This window comes from Emydura macquarii, unplaced genomic scaffold (genome assembly GCF_026122565.2).
Source record: "Emydura macquarii macquarii isolate MOO-44397 ecotype Brisbane River unplaced genomic scaffold, CSIRO-AGI_Emac_v2 contig_2798, whole genome shotgun sequence".
Classification (NCBI taxonomy): domain Eukaryota; kingdom Metazoa; phylum Chordata; order Testudines; family Chelidae; genus Emydura; species Emydura macquarii.
Window position 1 is genome coordinate 14297 of NW_027132935.1, and position 8328 is coordinate 22624.

The 8328-nt window shown below is 41.0% G+C and overlaps 1 pseudogene; it reads right to left on the reverse strand.

Annotated features, from left to right (window-relative positions):
* Positions 1-3954: 3954 nt before the first annotated feature.
* On the reverse strand, positions 3955-4910 carry LOC137166114 (olfactory receptor 11A1-like; annotated as a pseudogene).
* Positions 4911-8328: the final 3418 nt, after the last annotated feature.

Genomic DNA, 8328 nt, shown 5'->3' on the forward strand with positions numbered 1-8328 from the left:
CTAAGCATCCTTGTCCAGGAACCCTCAAAATCTTTTCTGCATGAGACAGCTGGAAACAGGGGAGGCAATGGCCCAAGGCCCTGGGCTGCATGGGGAAGCCTGAGCAGATCTGGGCCATGTGGTCTAAGGAGTTCCCTGATCACAGACAAATTTGGTTTGGTTTTGCAAGCTGAGTGTGTGTTAGAAGAGAGAGGTAGCTGTGTTCCTTACCCTGGGAGGAAGCAGAGAGACAGATCAATTTGGAGCTTGCTGGGGGAGGTCACACCTGGGAATTTCTTAACAATGTACTTGCTTTCTTCTGTTTGTTTCCACTGTTCCATGCAAGCAGTGCATACTTTATAAAGAAGCAGGATTGCACCAAAGAGACATTTGAATTGCAACATCAATTCTTCCTCCTAATGGAAGCAAGCCAGCAAGGCTATGAATACTGGCTAACCTCTTGAGCCAAAGGGGCAACAACACAGATTGATCCAAAGCCCACTAAAGACTTCCATTCACTTTATTAAACTTTGGGTGAGGCCCACTATTTAGCCTTTAATCGAATACAGACAATGTGCTTTTTCTGTTTCTCTTCATTCACATGTTTCGTCCATCCCCACTTCGACAGGCGGCATTGCTTTTGCAACATTTGTTCCTGCTGAGTAGCACTTTATGATGCAAGTTGTCTAATTTCAATGGGACTGTGCATGAAATAAAATCCTGATCCTGTCAGCTACTTACCATATTGATCCTACATTGGTAGAAACAGTTTATAGGATTGGACACCAGGATTTGTTCAAGAAGTTAATGCAATTGTGCCTAACTCTCTTAGGCTATGGCTACACTGACGGCGGCGACTTCGATTTCTCTGGATCGACTGAGCGGTCAGTGAACACCTGCTCAGTCAATCCATAAATTGACGTACTAAGACCACCTTCACAAGAGGTGTAGCGCTGCGTCTACGGGAACACAGGTCCCATCGGCACAGTGCAGAGAAGACGGCGAGAAGCAGAGAAGTCGACAGGAGTTACGCATGTTTTTTTGCATAGCTTGTGTAACTCCCGTCAACTGCCACCAAATCTCGGAGGTAAATGTAGACAGGGTCTTAGATGCTGTGACCTGTCCATGCCCAGGGTAGCCAACTGATAATGCGAAGATCAGGGCAGGCTGTAAAAGGAGAGCAGATTCTCCCAGCACTGGTGGGTGGCACTGAAGCCAGACTTCCCAACCAGCCACAAACTGCACTTCTGAGTCCCCACAGAAGCCAGTACACAAATACACAACAGCCCCCTTTACTGCATTTCAGCTCCTGGCTCCCAAATCAGCACTAGGTCCAGTAAAGAGACCAGTTATTAGAACTCTTTGCTCTTTAATAAAAAGGTTCCCTCTGACCCCAAGGGGTCAGCCACAGCACCAGTTCAATATAAGTTTGGATCTTACTTAAAATACTACGCTGGCAGCCAATCCTTCAGTAACTAAAACTAAAGGTTTATTGTAAAAAGAAAGAAAGAAACCATAGGAGAAATGTTAAAAGATTAGAGCAATCACATACGTACAAATGATTAAAAGTCCATATACATCAGGTTTCTTGAAGAAGTGTGGAGTTTCAGGCTTGTATAGTTCCCTCTGGTACACATCCCGTATCTGGATGGGTCTAAGTCCTTCGGTTCAGTTGCAAGATGAATTGATCCAGAGGCAGGTGTGTGTCTGCAGCTGAACAGGAATAAAGGCAACATGGATTCTGTGGTTTGATCTTATATACCCTCTGTCCTGGGCCATGCGGCCTGGGGAAAGTTACAAGAACTAAAATGGAGTCCAAAGTCACATGGGCCAATCCTGATGACTCTTCAGCTGGGTTTCTTCTTGGGCCCCTTGCCTCTGTGAGTGTCTTAATGGGCCATTAATCAGGCTATTGTCTTGCCGCCTCTCTGTCTGGGGTGTGTCCCAGCCAGCCCAAACTGACTTACAGAAATATCAAATGCATCCATAACTTTCACTTTACATATAATACATGAACATAAGTATTATTATCTTACTCAGCATGATATATCCCTTCTAACAGTACCAGACATGATATATCTCACATGAATCGTTATGATTCTGCCCTACTCATGTCACACAATATACTAAATGCCCCCCACTCAAGCCAGCTCGTGTGACAGATGCATTTGAAACTTCTAGCCTAAGATAGTGTCAAACTAAGTAAGAGTTACAGACATTAACTGGCTCGGCTGATGACATACAGATATTGGCTACAGTGATAGGAATTCTGAGCAGGTGACAAACCGTGTGTCATCTCAGCAATTTAGGACATTTCCAAAGATTGGAACTATTAATGGAGAACACAAGAATGACAGACCACAGGGTTTTGTGATTATATCACAAATGCAATAGGCTTTTGTTAGTGTCAAAAGGCTGTAGCATTTTATTTTAAAAAATACATCAGAAAGAAAAGGGGGGAAACATTATAGTATGACTTAAAACTTGATTATCTTTTGCCTGGGACAATTGGTCACTGTTTAGCTGGTTTGTCTTCCTGCAGGTCAAGTAGATTTACCAAGAAATTACACATTGAACCAAAGCCCACTGTAAACTCACATTTAGAAGGAAAATGTTTCAGACTGGGTGTTTTCAGTTTTTTTAAAAACCCTGAAAAAATAAAGGTTTTGAAATGTTCCGCAAGAGGCTGTAAGGGTGAAATCATCCACCACGTCTCCTAAACAGCTACCTCTTTTTGTTTAATTTGAAAAATAGGGACATTTTCCTAAGATTGGAACAATTAACGGGGAATCCAGTAAATACAAACTAGAAAGGTTTTGTGGTCCATCACAAATAACTAGGCGTGAAAGGACTAGATTTTAATCTGTAAATATCCATATACACGGATTCCACCATACACACACAAACTGACACAAATATTTCCATTGATAAAAATTGAAAATACAGATAGAAAAGTAAGAAAAATGCTTCCTGAGAACTAATTAGAGTTTCATTTAAGGCTATTTACTTTGAATATTTTGACACGTGATGTTGATAATTTGTGTTTTAACAATTATACAGCTTTAACTTTTTGAATCTTGATATACAATGTCATTAAATACAGTCTGACTCCCATACTTCCCCAGAACTGTGAAAAAAAAATTTAAAAGCCAAACCCATATTTTTGTGAAATGTGTACATTTGAATTATTAAAAGTAGGAAAACATACTTAAAAATAAACACTGATATTATCCATCAAAAATATTTTTAAAAAATTTTAAAAAATATTTTTGCCAAGCCTAAAAGATAACCTTGTAAGGGTTCAGAAAATTTTTGAACAGTTATTTAAAATGTAATACAAGAGGATAAAAGAACAAAGCATTTCATTGTCACTTAATACAGAAGTCTTTTGATCAAGCTGGTTGGTAATTTAATTTTTGGTAGGAAAGGTGGATTTACTGATAGATGACATAGGATGAATGCCATGATGGAGAGCCCATTGAAGTCAATGAATACTCTTAGCTTGATTTCAGTTAGCACTGAATTTGCTCCTCAAATCTTGTTTGGAAACCCCAAAACTTAACTCCATAAAAAATATAAAATAGGGTTTTCACAGCAGTTTAGGAAATTTAGGCACCCTAGCTCACACTTATTTGCAACGGGAGTTTGCTGTATAATTGCCTGATTCCACTTATAAAAATCCTACTCATTCACATCATGGCTACCCCCGTTCCCCACTCTTGCTTCTCTGCATTGCAATAGGATAATCACTGCTGCCAGTGTTAGAGAGACTGAAGTAACATTGGGAGTAAGAATCAATGCAGTTCTGACAATTTATACCAGCTGAGGATCTGGCCTTACTTATCTAAATAAATAAAACAGAATGGCAAATAGAACTCTAAAAAATCCTCAGTGTCTTCTTCCTGTAACATGGGTGCCTTGACTGACAAGAACCTGAACCACCAACATGGCTCAGTGAACAGATCTATTGACATTTCAGTCAACCTCTCTGAACACCCTACCTTTCCGCAGAACTCTGCTGATTGCCTCCTTGACATCTTTGTTTCTCAGACTATATACGAGGGGATTGATCAGGGGCGTCAAGACAGTGTAAAGGACAGAAAAAATTTTGTTCAGGGCTCTCATTGAACCAGTGTTTGGTAATACGTAGACAATCATTAGGGTGCCATAGAAAATTGTCACCACGATGAGGTGAGAGGAGCAAGTGGAAAATGCTTTTTGCCTCCCAGTTGTGGAAGGGATTCTCAGAATGGTGGCGATGATACAAACATAAGATGTCAGGGTCAAAAGAAAAGGGGACAGAATGTCTACAGAGGAGAATATAAGGGTCACCGGGTCACCAGACTGGTGTCACTGCAGGCTAGTTTAATCATTGGGGTGAAATCACAAAAGAAATGATCGATTTCATTAGGGCCGCAGAATACTGATTGTGACACCAAATATATCAATATGGTAAGAACCATGAACAAGCTTAGCCAAGACCCGGCTGCTAGTTGCACACAGAACCTGCCATTCATAAGTGTTGTGTAGTGCAGGGGTTTACATATCGCTAAGTATCGATCATACGACATCAAAGCTAGCAGATAACACTCAACAGTCACGAGGACACCAAACCAATAAAACTGCACAATGCAACCGGTCACCGAAATGGCTCTGTCCCCAGTCAGGAAACTAGCCAGCATCCTGGGCAGGATGATTGAGGAGTAGCAGATTTCCAAGCAGGACAAGTTCCCCAGGAAGAAGTACATGGGGGTGTGAAGGTGCTGATCGGCCACAACTAGCGCCACGATGAGCATGTTGGCAGCCGTGGTGACGATGTAGATCACTAGAAACAGCAAGAAGAAAAGAATCTGCAGTTCTGGGAGATTCCCGAATCCCAGGAGCACGAATTCCGAGATAGATGTTTGATTTTCCCCTTCTCCTTTCCCCATTCTCCATATAAGAGATCTAGTGATGGAGGAAAAGTAACGAACAGTTAAGGAATTTTCTGTACTATTAAATTCAGTGCATTTCCTTCTATTTGATTCAATACAAATTCAAAGTGCAGGTTTATATTTTCTCTCTCAGCCGAGCATCTGCTTTATATCCAGAAGTTGCATAGGATATGGGGATAGATATTCCCCAACAGTCCACCCTAAAAGCAGGAGCACCGTTAATATATGCCTCTTCTCCACCTGCCCCCACATCTCTTTATTCAGAGATTCAGAGATTTAAAAGCCAAGGGGAACCACTAGATCATCTAGTCTGACATTCTCTAAGACACATGCCAAATATTTTCCACAGTTGTCCCTGCACTGAGCTTGATAAATTGCGTTTAGCTAAAATACATTTTCCAGAAATACATCCAGGGTCAGATTTCAAACATATTTAGGTGAGTTGTGGGGTTTTCAAAAGCATCCAGGCAACAAAACTGCATTTATTTAAATGGGTTTTAAGCAACTAAATGTTTTTAAAAATCCCACAAGTTGACAAAATATCTTTAACAGTCTGTCTTGCTCAAGACTATACAGGAAGGCAGTGGTAGAGCAGAGAACAGAAACCACATCTCCCAAATGATAGGTTAGTACCCTAACCATTGGACTATCCTTCCTGTTGAAAAGAAAGCTGAAGCATTAAATGGTCAGAGAAAGATTGTCCCACAGATGCCACAACTTCCTAATTTGTGAGAATTTCCAGTCTCCACTGAGTGCACTTCTAATGTACACCCCTGTCAGGGGTGGTTCTCAGAACCTCCTAAGAAATGCTAGGAGCCCTCAAATCCCTGTGAATTTGAGGAAGAAGATCCTTAGTGGGACACCTGTAGCATCTCACAAAATTGGGTTAGGAAGGTGCATAGGACACTGCAGGAAAGTCTAGGTAGGTGGAGGATAAACAGCTGAAAAACTGAGGGGAAAATTTCCTGAGAAAATAATGAGATATCCAGAAAAGGGAGATGGACAGAGAGCAGGAGAGTGAGGGACATATAGACAGAGGTTTAAGGAGATAGGTAGATAGATGTGTAAGGCGCTCAGCAGAAATATAAATAGGTGTATAAGGAGAAAGATAGCTAGACAGATGTGTGAAGGGAAAGATAGAGGGGTAGATATTAAGACAGATAGAGATATTGTGTAAGAAGCTCCTTAGAGGAAAGATGGAGTTGCAGAGAACAGGTACAGTATGTGTAAGGGGCTCAATAGAGGGAAGAGGATAGAAGGAATTATATGGGGCTTAACGGAGAGACACATAGGCGTGTGTGGGGGTAGATACACCTCTTTTCTGTTTCATCAATTTGTCTAGCAATAAATCATGGTGAGATTCTAAAGTCCTTACTCAGGCAGAGCTCCCAGTCAGTGAAGACACCATCCAAGAGGAATGCTTTTCCGATTAAGAGCTGAGTCTGAGGACAAGACTGAGAGTTTGCCCTGAGATTCGTAACACTTTTACCTTTACCCCTCAGCAGGAAGCAATGACCTCTCCATTGACGGTGACTGGGTCTGATCTCGCACTCAGATTTGTCCTCTCAGTTCCTGGGGAGACACCTACACATTGCTGCTGTGATGGTTCTCTGTCCTGCTGCCCAGCTTGATTGTTCGTATCACACAAACCCTTATTTGCCTTCTGCTCTGGATTCTTGCAGCGTTTATTAGAGAAAGCAGCCTCCTTTAGCCACCTCTGTTGCTGGGATCTCCCTTGGGGCTGCTACCGGGGATCACTTAGAATTACCTTCATAGAGGAATTAACACTCAGTTGTTTGTTGAAACAGTGTAACACCAAAGCTGATCGTATTGGTGTGGGTCAGAGACTTTCCCCAGGGATGAATTTATTAAAGAGGGAACTCTACATCCTAGTAAAAAGGATAGGGAATATGGAGGTTGGAGCTAGTGAGCAACAGAGAAATGTAACAGAGTCCCATTTAAAAATCATACCTGAAGGCAAGCAACTGAATATTGACAAAATGTGCAAGTGCTTAAATACAAAGGTTAGAAGTCTAAATAATAAGATGGTGAAATAGAACGTCTGGCATTAAATGAGGATATTGATATAATAGGCATCATGTTGTTTATGGAAAGTTAGTGGAATGAAGATAATCAAAGGGACACAGTAATAACGGTATAAAATATGTAGGAATGGCAGAGTAGGTCATACTGGAGGGGGAGTGGTACTATATGCTTTTAAAAGCATAGAGTCAAATAAGGTGAAACTCTTGAATGAATCAAACTGTACCATAGAATCTTTATGGATAGAAATTCCATGCGTCAACATTAAGAATACAGCAGTGGGAATATACTACTGACCACCTGCCCAGGATGGTGGCAGTGATTGTGGAGTGTAAAGGGAAGTTAGAGGCTACAAAATCAGAAAACACAAATGCCTGCCTGGGGTCTACTTAAAAACATGATAATAGAGGCTCAAACTAAATATATACCTCAAAAAAGAAAAGTCAAGGATAGGACCAAAAAAATCACACCACGACCAAATGGTAGAGTAATGGAGGCTGTCAAAGGCAAAAAAGGCATCCTTTAAAATTTGGAAGTCCAATCCTAGTAAGAATGGTAGGAAGTAGTACAAACTCTAGCAGGCTGAATCTAAAAGTATTGCAAGACAGGCCATTAAAGAATTTGAGAAGCAACTTGTAAAAGATGGAAAAATGAACAATATTTTTTTAAGTAGGTCAGAAGCAGGAATCCAGCCAAACAGGTCGTGGGACGACTACATGACCAAAGTGTTCAAGGAGCACTCAGGGAAGACAAGACCACTGCAGAGAAGCTAAATAAATTATTTGTGCCATCTTCACTGCAGAAGGGGTGGGGGAGATACTCACACCGGAGCTATTCATTTTGGGTAACAAATCTGAAGTAAGATCCCATATTGTGTCAGTAGAAGAAGTTTTAGAACTGATAAATTAAACAGTAATAAGTGACTAGGACCAGATGGAATTCACCCAAGAGTTCTGAAAGACCTCAGATACACTAACTGGGCTACATAACCTATCATTGTACAAGATGAATAGAAGGTAGGTAATGTAACACCAATTTTTTAAAAAGGCTCCAGAGGTAATTCCAGGCCTCTAAACCTAACCTCAGTACCAGGGAAATTGGTTGAAACTATAATAAAAAACAAAATTATTAGACACACAGAAGAATCTGATTTGTTGGGAAAGAGTCAACATGGTTTTTGTGAAGGGAAATCATGTCTCACTAATCTACTAGAATTATTTGAGCGGGGTCAACAAGCATGCCGACAATGGTGATCCAGTTGATATAACATACTTGGACTTTCAGAAAGCCTTTGACAAGGACGCACACCAAAGACTCTTAAGCAAAATAAGCAGTCATGGGATAAGAGGGAAGGTCCTCCCCTGGATCAGTA